We start from the raw sequence: 12,714 nt of genomic DNA, 5'->3' as shown, positions 1-12,714 counted from the left end.
AAAGGGTTATCAATTCCCAAGGAGCCATTTGCCTGTGCATCATGACTCTGGGGGACTCAGGAAGCAAGCAGATCTGGTCAGGGGGGATTTGGCATTTCTGTATTCTCTACATGGAGCTTGGGGTATGGCTCAGTGGTAGACTGCTTACCTAGCATGTGCAAGGCCCTGGCTTCAACTCCCATCACCAAAAACAAAAATACAGAATGTATTCACAAGTTAAATTCTCTAAGCATTAATATCTTCACCTGTAATAATGTAAAGATGTTAAAGTTCCCCACATAACAATATCTTAAGTGTATATAAATAATGCATGTAATGTATCCAGGACATAGCAATCTCATGGAAATTTACTTTCATTAAAGGCAACACATAGTGCACTGTAGTCAACCCTCTAGGGTAGAAGATGGGCCTTGCCATTTTTTGCTCTATGTGCTTCCTCATCTGTAAATTGGAGATGAAAATGTACCGTAAACTCATGGAGTGTTGCAACAATTAAATGAGTTAATATATATGTGTACCCAACAGTGTATGTATCAGCAGTAAGCATAAAAGTTAAAGGGTACAACTCAGTGTTCATCCCCACAAGTGAACAGATGAACAAAATGTCATGTATTCATAGAATGAAATAATTATTGAGACGTGAACATAAAGTGGAACTCTAACACATACTACAACATAAACAAACCTTGAAAATATTATTCTAAATGAAGGAAGTCAGTCACAAAATGATAAATATTGTTTCATTCCATTCATCTGAGGTACCCAGAACAGGCAAATTCATAGAGACAAACAGTAGAATAGAAGACGCTAGGGGCTGGGAAGAGTGGGAAATGGGAAGTTGTTGCTTACTAAGTGCAGGGCTTCTGTTTGGAATGATGAAAATTTCTGGAAATAATTGGTGGTGATGGTTAGATAATAAGGGGAATGTACTCAATGTCACTGAATTACACACTTAAAATGGTTATCAGGGTAAATTTTGTTATGTATATTTGTTATGATTTGGTTGTGAGGTGTCCCCAAAAACTAATGTGTGAGACAATGCAAGAAGGTTTAGAGGAGAAATGATTGGGTATGAGAGCCATAAGCCAATCAGCAAAGTAATAATCAACTGATGGGATTAATTGAGTGGTGATTGAAGTCAGGTGGGGTGTGGCTGGAGGAGGTAGGGCATTGGGGTCATGGCTTTGGGGTATATATTCATATTTGGCAAGTGGAGATCTAACTCTTTCTGCTTTCTGATCACAAGTGAGCTGCTTCCCTCTGCCACACTCTTCTGCCATGATGCTTGACTTCACCTTGAGCCCCAAGGAATGGAGTCTGCTGTCTATGGATTCAGACCTCTGAAACTCTGAGCCTCTAAATAAACTTTTCCCCACTGCCTTTACATGCTGGGTATAAAACTCTGAAACTCCCTCAACTCGGGGTTCAGGGGATTAATTAATTACAGCAAAAGCTGTGCCCTCTGAACCTGGCTGCAACCAAATAAAACGGTTTCCTGCTAAACAAAAATAAATAAATAAATAAATAAACTTTTCCTCCTCCACAATTGTTCTGTTCAAATCTCTTAGTCACAGCAGGAAAAAAATCTGACTAAAAGTAATATTTTATCATAAGAGCAAAATTGAAACAACTACAAACAAAAACTACTGAAGACTGCAAGCTCATCTGACCCAAGTTCTTTGAAAATCATTGTCCATCTCTTGGCTTTGGGCCTTGTGCAGCAACTGCTATAAGAGAGAATGAATATGAATGAATCAATATACCAGGGCTAAGGAGATGGTGTTAAGGCTTTGGAGATGCTCATGGGCAGCACAAGGAATCCCTGATTGACAATGGTGCATCAGAAGAGCTGGGCATGCACATCCCAATGGTGGATAAGCACGGTTAGAGCAAATCTCCCAGCCCTGCTCCCACTAGGTTATGAACATCAACATGGGCAAAGGTAGAGGCCACAGGATGTCACCTGGTGGGTCAGGTGGTCTTAAAGTCCTCAGAAATTCACAAATGGTATAACAAGGGCTGGTGGCCCTAAGGAATTCAATTAAAGAGAACAATATCCAGAACTTCAGAATGTGTTTGTGAGCCTTCAGCTTCCTTCAAGTTTAAGAAAAGGAAGGCACTTGTGAAGGGAGTCAGGCACCAGGCAAAACCTCTGCAGCCTTGAAGGCTCTGAGGACAGAACTAGCCAGCCATGGCTACAACTGGGCAAGGTCAAGGGCTTGCCATGTGACATGGCACATTGTCCACTCCCATAAAAGCCAGGAAACCTTGGTTCACATAAGGGCAGAGGAGAAGGAACCCTGATTCTACCCACCACACTATAAAACCAAGCAGACACACACACTGACTGTCAGCCACTCGGTAAATGGCTACATTTATTTCACCTCTGCTCTACCTGACTTTTCTCACCCATTCTCATCTCAATTTTCCTGGGGAGTAAGCAATTCAAAATGGGTCTATGTCATCCTAACCCCATAGCTCAGCCCTATCTTGGAACTATATAGCCTTGTTCACTCACTATTCGCAACTGAAGGAAAAATTGCCTGAGTAACTGATACCTTCCTACTTCCTTCCCAGTCACCTCTCCTCTGCCCTCACCACCACCACCCCCCACACACACACTCAAGATACTAATAATTTTCTGCCCCACATATCCACCTAATGTTTCCCAGTAAGCAGGTAGCCAACAGGTTTCTCTACAAGTCATACCACATGTCATGAATTAATAGGATTTGGAATATAAGGGCTTCTGTGTGGCCCTTATATTGTGGTGGACAAGCACAGGACCACAGTCAGCCTACTAGCTCCTTTGCTGGATAGCACGATCCCCAAAGTCACTGGATGGCCATACTAAGAGCATACTAACAAATCCCACTTCTGGGCTTAAGTACAAAGGAAATGAAATCAGTGTGTCAAAGAAATATCTGCACTCTCATGTTCATTACAGCACTATCCACAACACGATGGTATAGAATCAACCTAAGTGTCTATCAATAGATGATTGGAATAAGAAGATGTGCTATATAAATACACAATGGGTTTATTCAGGTTTTTATTTTGTTTGTTTGTTTGTACTGGAGGTTGAACGCCGGGGTGCTTAACCACTGAGCCACATCCTCAACCCTTTTAATATTTTAAAGATATTTTAAAGATCCTGTAGAGACAGGATCTTGCCAAGTTGCTTAGAGTCCTGCTAAGTTGCTGAGGTTGGCTTTGAACTTGTGATCCTCCTGCTCCAGCCTCCTGAGCTGCTGAGATTACAGCATGCGCATCACACCAGGCTCCATTCAGTTTTACAAATAATCTTGTCATTTGAAAAAACCGTAAATGAGCCTTGGAGGACATTATACTAAATGAAATAAACCAGACACAGAATAACAATCACCATGTGATTTTATTTACACGTGGGATCAAAAAAGTTTATACTCAGAAGCAGAGTAGAATAATAGTTATGCTGGAGTGGAGGTGGGGGATCAGAGAGATGTTGGACAGAGGGTATAAAATTTTAGTTAGACCGGAAGGATAAGTTTAAGAAATCTATTGTACAACATGGTGACTAGAGTTGATAATCATGTATTATAGTCTTAAAAATTGCTAAGAGCAGATTTTAAGTGAAAGAGAACTTCACAGAAAAGGTGAAGTCTGAACTTCTAATAACACTATGATTCGTCTCTGTAGAACTTGGTGTATCTTTTTCTATTTTGTTGTTATATCCAGGTACAACTTTGGACCCATATGGACTTGGACCCAGTGACTTTTTTGTTCATTTATTTGCATAAACCACAATGAAGGACTTCTGGGTTTGGAGGCTGAAAGAGGAGGAAGAATCTAGCTGAGAGAGAAGATGAGAGGAGTCTAGACCAGAGAGGCTAAAGACCAAAGAGATGTTTTCATGTTAAGGGATAAAGGGAACAAAGGTTTGGAACTCTGAACCCTCATCACAGGGAAAGTCGGCACCCAGGCAGGTTCAGGCCAGCATTTTCCTACCCAGGAAGCAGAGGCAGAGCATGTGACAGTCAGGGGACATTGCTGCTCCTCCCCAAGGCCTGCTAAGAAGGGATAATCTCAGATGGCCCACAGTCACTTCTGAAAATGTTTGCAACATTCCTGGGGATGCTCAGAAACGTCTGGGATCATTGGAAGCTTCAGAATCCCAATATAAGAAAGACTTAGTACCCACAAGGGACAGAAAGGGTGAGGGTAGGAGGAAGTGAGGGGCTTAAAGTTGGATAGATTAAGAAAATCATTAAGAAAATAATGATCTATATGTGTACGTCAAAATACACTTTATTGTCATTATATCTAAAAGGAACAAATAGATTTTTTTTAATGATCCAAATAAAAAAAAAATGGGGACTGATGCTCATAGAGATGATGGGGGTGAAGGTTGGACACCCAAGCCCCTCTCTGCAAGTCTCCCTTAGCATTGGCACATCCTCAGGGGAATTTTGCAGGGAGTAGAGCTCTGTGGTTGTACAGGTGAGATCTATCAGCAGAATAGCTTGAAAAGCAATGAGACCTCATTTATCCCCATAGCTCATGGGCTTGGGAACAGTGGTGTCATCGCGCCCAGCAAAAAGTTATTACCCAGTCACGTGTCCCTCTTCATGACCGTACTCTGAGGTCCTTAAGGACTATAAATCTATTTTTGTATTGATCTTCATAATCCCAGTGGCAGATGGTCTTAACATTAGTATACTACATGAAAAGGAAGGTAAACAGGGAACTAGCACTTACTGAGCACAGGTCTGTGTCATATCACTTAATCCTGATATCAACACTTGAGGGCATCAGGAAGGGACCCCCCAGGAGTTCAGAGAAACAGATTGCTTTCTGAAAGTTGAACAGGGAAGTCAGTGGATAATGGATCACGGAAGAGCTATCTTACAGTCATTCTAAAGAGATAAACGTCTCACAGGCCTGCACAATGGCTGGAAGCTGATAACTGCCTAAATGTAGAGTTAGCAGATTTTTCTTGTGTTGTTATTCAAAAGAGTGATTAGATGGGAACATGAAGAGAAAAGCAAATGTAAAGGCAAATGCTGGCTGGGCCATTGAGGCACAACTGAGGGGAAAAGCCCAAGGATTCAGGTCCCAATTGAGTCTTAACCATTCCAATGATGATTTACCTTTCCCTGAGGTCTGCCCTTGCCCTTTTCCTTATAAGAATGATAAATTAATACCTAGATTTTATGCATCATCCTGGAACAGAGTTAGAGGGAGTCTGGCCTTCAGCAAGGCCTGCTCTCTGGGTCTGCTCAAGTCAGCTGAGGCCCAATGAGTCTTACTGTTTCAATCACAATAAGTTCATGATATGTTGATTACTCCCACCTTATGCAGGATTTTTTTTTTTCAGTGCTAGGAATCAAACCCAGGGCCTTATGCATGCCAGGCAAGCATTCTGTCACTGAGCCACATTCCCAGTTCTATGAAGGCTCTTAGAATAAAACTACCTGGTAGCCCCCAAGAGGTAACAGGGATTTGCCCCTATGTATTGCTCTCCTATTTTATAACTGAGGAAATTGAGTCCAACTGAAGAAAAAACTTATTGGGCTCAGATTAACACAGGGAACTCTTGAATTCAGATCTGCCTAATTCTAAAGCCTAAATTCTTGCTAGTGTGCCCTACTGAATAATACTCAATATTTGAAGATGCTTTACAATACTCATCATTTCCCACAGCCAGTAATTTCATTTGATCCTCACAAGAAAGCTGAATGGTGATGACACTAAACCAAAGCAGCCTTGCACTGTTTCTCTCTCCAGGTCAAAGGGGGCCCCCTGCTGCTGTGTCTAGGGTGATGGGGGCACATGAAGGTCCAATGGGATCTCAGGGCTACAGTGCAAGTTTCCTCCCTCAGTGGGGCCACTGAACTTACATGTAGACAAAGAGAGTTCCCAAAGGAGAGTTAAGAAAGAGGATAGTTAAGAATGCATGGGTTACACAAAAATTTTGAAACTTCTGCTAAGAGTACAATTTTTAAGTCACATAGGGATGAAGATTTCTTGGCCACTGGGTCAAATCTGCCTGAAGCATCTCTAAGGAGCCTTGTGACAACTCTCAGGACTATGAAAACCACATTGCCCATAGCCCTGAGGCCTTCTAGTCTATGCTAAACTTGTTCCTGTTACGAAAATAACACACTCTTCCTTCTCTATTCCAAAACTTCTAATTTTTAATTATTTTCCCTTTTGACTAGGGAGTGATGGGAAGAGATATATTAGATTTGGCATTAGGTATCACTTTTACTAGGTTCACCAATATCTGTGAGCAAAATTATTTGCTCAGATTAACACAGGGGACCTCTTGAATTCAGATCTGTGAGCAAAACTGTCGGCCATTAGCATTCATAGTCTTCAAGAAGACACTGAGATTCCTAGAGAGGAGAATTGCTTTCCAATTGTGATTAAGGCATCCCCCCCACTCCCCCACCCCGAGCCTTGAAAAGTTCTCTGGAACCATGGTGAGCACCAGCATATAGCTGCTTACCATTTGAAAGTCGGTCTCCTTCAAAATTATCCCAAGTATGGAACAAGGGAGATAGTCTCAGTTGGGGGCTACACCTAAGCCTTTCTAGAGCATCATCCTGGAAGCATCCTGGGGCTCATGCTTCCCTACCCTAGGCCCATGTTTCTACACACTCTTCCCAATGGGGGGAAAAGGCAGATTCTACATCTCAGTTTCACAAAATGGTAGGGTAACAAGCTATTTCTCTGGTTTATATATATTTTTCAAATCATCACTTCACTTAAAAATCTAATTACACGCTGGGTGTGGTGGCACAGGCCCACAATCCCAGTGGCTTGGGAGGCTGAGGCAGGAGGATCTCAAGTTCAAGGCCAGCCTCAGCAATTTAGTGAGGCCCTAAGCAACTTAGTGAGACCCTGTCTCAAAATTAAAAATACTAAGGGCTGAAGATGTGGCTCAGTGGTTGAACACCCCTGGGTTCAATCCTTCGTAACTCTTCTCAATTCCAATCACATTATAATTTATTCCTGCTAAGTGAAATCCAGTAGCTGTTGGTTGCTTTGTGGTGTGAATTGATCAATACTAACAATGGGTGGTATGGAGCACTTACTGTATTTATTGTCTACTCTGCCCTATTCCCCAAAGGTTTCTTTTTAGACAGATAATATCTCTTAATTAAGGTTCTTTCAAAAAGTCCATTCGCATTATATTGAAACTGAAGAAAATAACACACTCTTCACTCAATAGTTGGCTGACTGTATAGACTGCAACAGAAAGGAAAAGACTGCAAAGCTGCTTTGTGCATCAAGTAGCAACGACATACTTTTTCTGTCTCCTTGTTGAGCTAGAAGCCAGACTTCTCATATATTATTGATTTACATGACATTTGGCTTCAGATTCAATAGAATAATATGTTCAAATGCTTAAAGTATGAAAACAAAGATCTTACACCTCAGATGCTCACTACAGAGTAGTAGTCAAAACATCTTGTAAAAATGCTTCCCAAATAAGCTTATATAAATCATGAAACCATAACATTATTTAATTCCTTATAGAAAATACCCTTGATTCATTCTATTTCTATAGTCTTTGGAATTCTAATATTCTTAATAATTCAAGTCTTTATTATTTATTCATGGTCTTTCATCTACAAGCCATCCAATGGGGAAAATGTTGTCATGCAAAGTCATTAAGTAATTTAATTTTAATCATCCAGTACATGATACTTTATCTTCTGAGCTTAGATTACTCTTTAGCTGAATTATAATGCCATTAATACCACAATTTCTTAAAGCATTAGCCACTATATAGTCACTACTGAGCTCTATGCTGCTCCCCTGTTTCTATACAATTTTATGTTGAAATAAAAATTTCCCTTCAAAGCAAAAGAAGTTTCACCTATGTCTGTTATGTGAATTTTGAAAAATGGAAAAAAAATCAAGCTATGCATTTCTTGCCAGGGTCCCTTCATAATAGAGAACATGAATGTGGGCAGGGGCTATTAACTCATTAAACACAGCAAACACACTTCCAACTGTTGTCACTGGGGACACCAACATGCGTTACCATTTCATTGTTACTTTTCCAATTCCTTTATAGAAATCTGTTTAGTGGAGCAAAATCCCCATAATCCAGATAATTTGTCTTAAAGCCAAACACATCCAAAAGGTAACCCTGTGTTAAAAGTAATCACTCTCCCCAACATGATTACGTATATGCAATTTGGAAAAAAAAAATTTTTTTAGCTCTAGTATGTATACAAACAGTCCTGAAGATGAGGCAATTTGGAATTGTTACAAATAACCCACTGTACCTGTTCCTATGACTCCAATTCTGTTCTCCAACAGGAACAACTTGCTGTTTTCAACTAGTCTGAAAGTAGGCGTGCAGAGAAATAAAAGAAGGCAACCACGAAAAGAGCTGTTCCATACCTGTTCTACTGTTCAGAGCAAACAGCTGCTCCTTTCCATCATTCCCAAGCAGGAGTCCAGTAGGAGAGTGGAGTCAGGTTACTTTTCGGCAGCTACTCTATCAGCCAATTGGTTATCCCTCTGGAAACCATAACAAAGAGAGAATAAAACATGCATGACGGTACAGTTTGGTATTACAAGGCATCTAGAGATACCAAAATATATACTACACCCACTCTTCATTCTTTGTCAGCCAGTGCCTGACTCCTTAAAAGGACTTTCCATTAGGAAAACAAGCTAATCTCTTGACCTATAGAGTTAGGTCTTTGAAATTTTCTTTACTTATTTATTCATTGATTTATTCGGTTTTGATCTAAGGCCCTGTCAGTTGATTTATAATTGCTGGAAAGACCATGCAACATTCAGAAGGGGGGACATGTAAATTGCTATCTGTATAAATCCAAGTATTTTCATATCAGTACATTGTACCCTAATCTTCTTCAGAAGGCATGGAGTCACAGTAATTGAATCCCTTGTTAAAATGATGGCCAAACTGTCTTGTAAAAAGTCATATGAGAAAACAGTTCCTATGATTTCAAGTAAGATCTTACTGACTGAAAGTCTTAAATAAGACGGATGCTACTTCTGAATGTGGCTCCTGAGTCTGTAGGTGGAGTTCATGTATGGCTTAGTAGACAGATAGCAAGGCCTAAGGCTGTTTTATGTGAACACTGCACAACACTTTCGCCTCTAGAGGGCATTGGTTTTTCAGATACCAAGGGATATAGGAACTCTTCTTGAAAATCCTGATTTCTAGCAGTGTAGGAAGCAGTCCATCCTCAGAAATGAGGAGGGGTAGACTAATGAGACTTAAATACTCAAGTTCTGACATCAATTCAGCTTAAGGACTGTGTATTTTAATGAAATGAAAATAGTTGCTGTATTGATAAAGTGAGATTACAGTTTTTATTAAAATTACAATTTATGAGCCAGGCAAGGTGGCACATGACTATAATCCCAGCTTCTCAAGAGGCCAAGGCAGGAGTTTCTCAAGTTTGAGACCAGCCTCAATGACTTAGAGAGAACCTATCTCAAAGTAAAATTAATATATATATTTATATATATATATGGCTGGAGATGTAGCTCAGTGCCTGCCTAGCACATATAAGGCCCTGGGTTCAATCCCCAGTACCAGAAAAAAGTATTACAATTTGTATTTTTCAAATTCAGTTTAATATCATATACTTTAAAAAATTTATTAATTTTGTACAATTAATTCACTCTCCTTAAACCACTGATTTTTAAAAGTATTGCATAAACAATTAGCTTTTTAAAAATTAAGTATTGCAAAACTCTTGAGTAAAGTGAAACTATAGCTATTGCAAAGAGAAATCACAGTTTCTAATTCACCTGTTCATTCAACAATTAATCATCTATTGGAGCCAGACACTGGACTGAACTCTAGATATATACTGATAAACAAACACAAACACAGATGCTGAGTTAACAGCCTTCCAACAGAGACAGAGAGTAATCAGTCACTCAAGGAAGTATAAAAGTAAACTTTGGAGTGAAACTACAAAATATATGTATCGTGAACAGAGGAAGATCAGACAAAGCTTCTCAGAACAAAAACAACCAAGATCTCAATATAGCTAGAGGAACAGGTTGATGATAGAAGGAAATATATTCCAGGCAGATACAAGAGAACATTGAAAGCCCCTGGTGCTTAGGCGAGAAATAAAAGGGACACTGACATATGCTGTTATACATGGGAGGTTATTATGTACCCATACATAGATGGTTTTTAATACACCATCAAACAATACAGCAGATATCAGTAGAATTATATTCCATTTAGCCAGGTGAGATGTTTTAGAAGGTGTGAATTTCAAATGATGTTAGTAAAAGCAAGTGATTCAAGGAAAGCCCATAAACCACTCCTTGATATCATATGCACTACATGTAAAAGTGTTGTGAGATGATCCATTCACATTTTGAAAAGGAGGACTCAAAAGATCTTCCATGATTGAACTAAAGGGGCCCTTCTCTGAGGTGGAAAATTGGCATGAGAACCATAGCGGTGGTGAGAGGGAATTAAATGCTAAACTTCCTTTTTTGTTTCATTGATGGGCTCTTGACTGTTCCCTTAGGGACACTTAAGGACTTTTATATACTTCTGTCAATTGTCACACATGGTTAGGGTATTGTAAGAAATGACTAGTACGTTAGCACAGAATCTGAAATGGTACCAGATGAATTATTTGAATATTCAACACAAACAAACATACAAGAGCGTTAGGGTACAGAGTTTTGAATTTACATTTCATACCTCAACAAGCTCAAATACCACTCATTTTGAAGATGGGATGTGCCATGATACATAGCTCCAGCAAATAAATCCTAATTCAAAGACTGTCCAACATAATGAATAAAGGCATTTTTTTTGTTACCGATGTTATAATTTTGATTACCTCTTACATCTACGCCTCCTATATTAATACTATTATTAAATGAAACTCATACTATCACTTTATAAATTTCAAAGGAATATATAAATTGATCAAGATTCATTGTGTTAAGTGAATTTAGAAAAGAAAAATACAGATGAATGCTTTATGTAAATTGAAAAAGCTGTTATTTATCACTCTAGCAGTATCTTAGATATAACCGTAGAATAACTCTGGTGATTTTTCTGTAAAATTTAGAGCTTATGTATTTCAGGAGAACAAATCAGTTAATTCCTACTAAGTTTTATGATTTTTCCAAAGTTAAAAATAATGTCTCTTTTAAGGAGAAGTTACAAAGCAGATGAAGTTTTTAAAATTTGTTTTTATTGGTGCATTATTATTATACATGACAGTGGGGTTCATTATGCCACATTCATAGATGCAAGTGACATAACAATCTCATTCTCCAGTACCTTCTTTTTCTTCCCCCCTCCTCCCTCCCCCCATTTTCTTGCTCTACCAATCTCCTTTCTATTATTATTTTTCCACTAGTGCTTTATAATTATAAATGGGATTCATTGTGGTCTATTTGTACGGACATAGGATAATTTGGTCAGTTTAATTTCCTAGTACTTCCCATGCCCTCTCTTCCTCTCTCTGTCTTGAACCCTTCCCTTCTTTATTAGTCTTCTATTTTCATGAGACGGGGATGAAATTTTAACATACTCACGTCTATAAATACATAGAAAGAATAGAACCATAGAGGAATAAGTGGAAAAAAGTAGACTGGAAGTCTCTATAATCATTTAGAAAGATGATAAAAATTTTGATGTGTGAAGCCCACCCAGATTGGGGTTAGGCTTAGGCATTTTTTTTAAAGACTCCTTGGGAGGTTTTAAAGGGCTTCCTGGGTTGAGAGCTGCTGTTCAACCCACAGCAGAGAGATCTGATGCAGAGAGTTCTTCAGTTAAGTAATGTGGAAACACCTGCTGACCATGCATCTCTCTGGAGGAATTTTGCATTCCTGGGTTTCCTAAGAAAACACTTACTGAAGATAATGGCGTCTGTGTGATTAGACACAAAATAAAATTTGTTTTTACATAGTTTAACTCAAGGAGCAGTATCCAAAAACAATATTCCTGTCTCAGGTTTTCAACAAATCCTGTGCCTAACTGTAATAAAATACATTTTTTATCTTAAAATGCACTTTTTGTCTGCCAGACCTTTTATCAAATGTCTACTATGATGTGCCAAGCATTATAATAGGAATGTTTATATGCAGATTGTTTTCTAGGGCACTTGTTAAGAAGTTACTCTCTCCTTGCCTCTCTAAATCAGAACTAAAGTACCCTGCTTCAAGGATTTGAATATGTGATCTGGGTAGATTTCATCCCAACTCTATAATACATCAATGGTTTGAATGAATTATACAACAAATGGAAAGTGTTCCGCTATTATCATGTACTGCAAGGCACTGTATTGGGCGTTGTGGAGGATCCAGAGGAGGTGGTAACGATGACAGTCATGGTGATGGTGGTGATAATGGCGATGAAGATGACAGTAACTATCACTTTAACTAGATTATTTCATTGAAGCCCTATACAAAAGTATAAAGTGGTAAGATGAATCAATTTCTTTTTCTTTAAACCCCAAGTTGTCTCAAAATGATATTACAATGTTATTGACTTCATAATACTATTGACAAAGACTCTCCCGTGATGGAAGATTGGTCAGATTTTCCTTTAGACTTCATTCCCCTCTTTTCTCTCTGTATCTGGCCTGTGCTACCCAGTTGTAGCAAGAGCTGTGTAGAGAGAATCTCCCTCCTACCTCAATCTCTGACAGCCCTCAGTATCTCATCCATTTCCTCATCTCCCACCCTTGG

At 39.1% G+C, this 12,714-nt stretch overlaps 1 protein-coding gene across 1 annotated transcript in view; it reads right to left on the bottom strand.

The window, feature by feature from the left end:
- Positions 1 to 12,714, bottom strand: part of Dnajc5b (DnaJ heat shock protein family (Hsp40) member C5 beta) — a 207,129-nt gene that overhangs the window by 48,298 nt on the left and 146,117 nt on the right. The window contains exon 2 of the mRNA XM_027932906.2: positions 8,401 to 8,520. The gene's annotated coding sequence lies outside the window, so the exon portion shown is untranslated. The remainder of the gene's footprint in view (positions 1 to 8,400; positions 8,521 to 12,714) is intronic.

The sequence above is a fragment of the Marmota flaviventris genome, chromosome 15, assembly GCF_047511675.1.
Source record: "Marmota flaviventris isolate mMarFla1 chromosome 15, mMarFla1.hap1, whole genome shotgun sequence".
NCBI lineage: Eukaryota > Metazoa > Chordata > Mammalia > Rodentia > Sciuridae > Marmota > Marmota flaviventris.
Note: the sequence above shows the minus strand (reverse complement) of the source record. Positions and strands in the feature narration are given on the sequence as shown.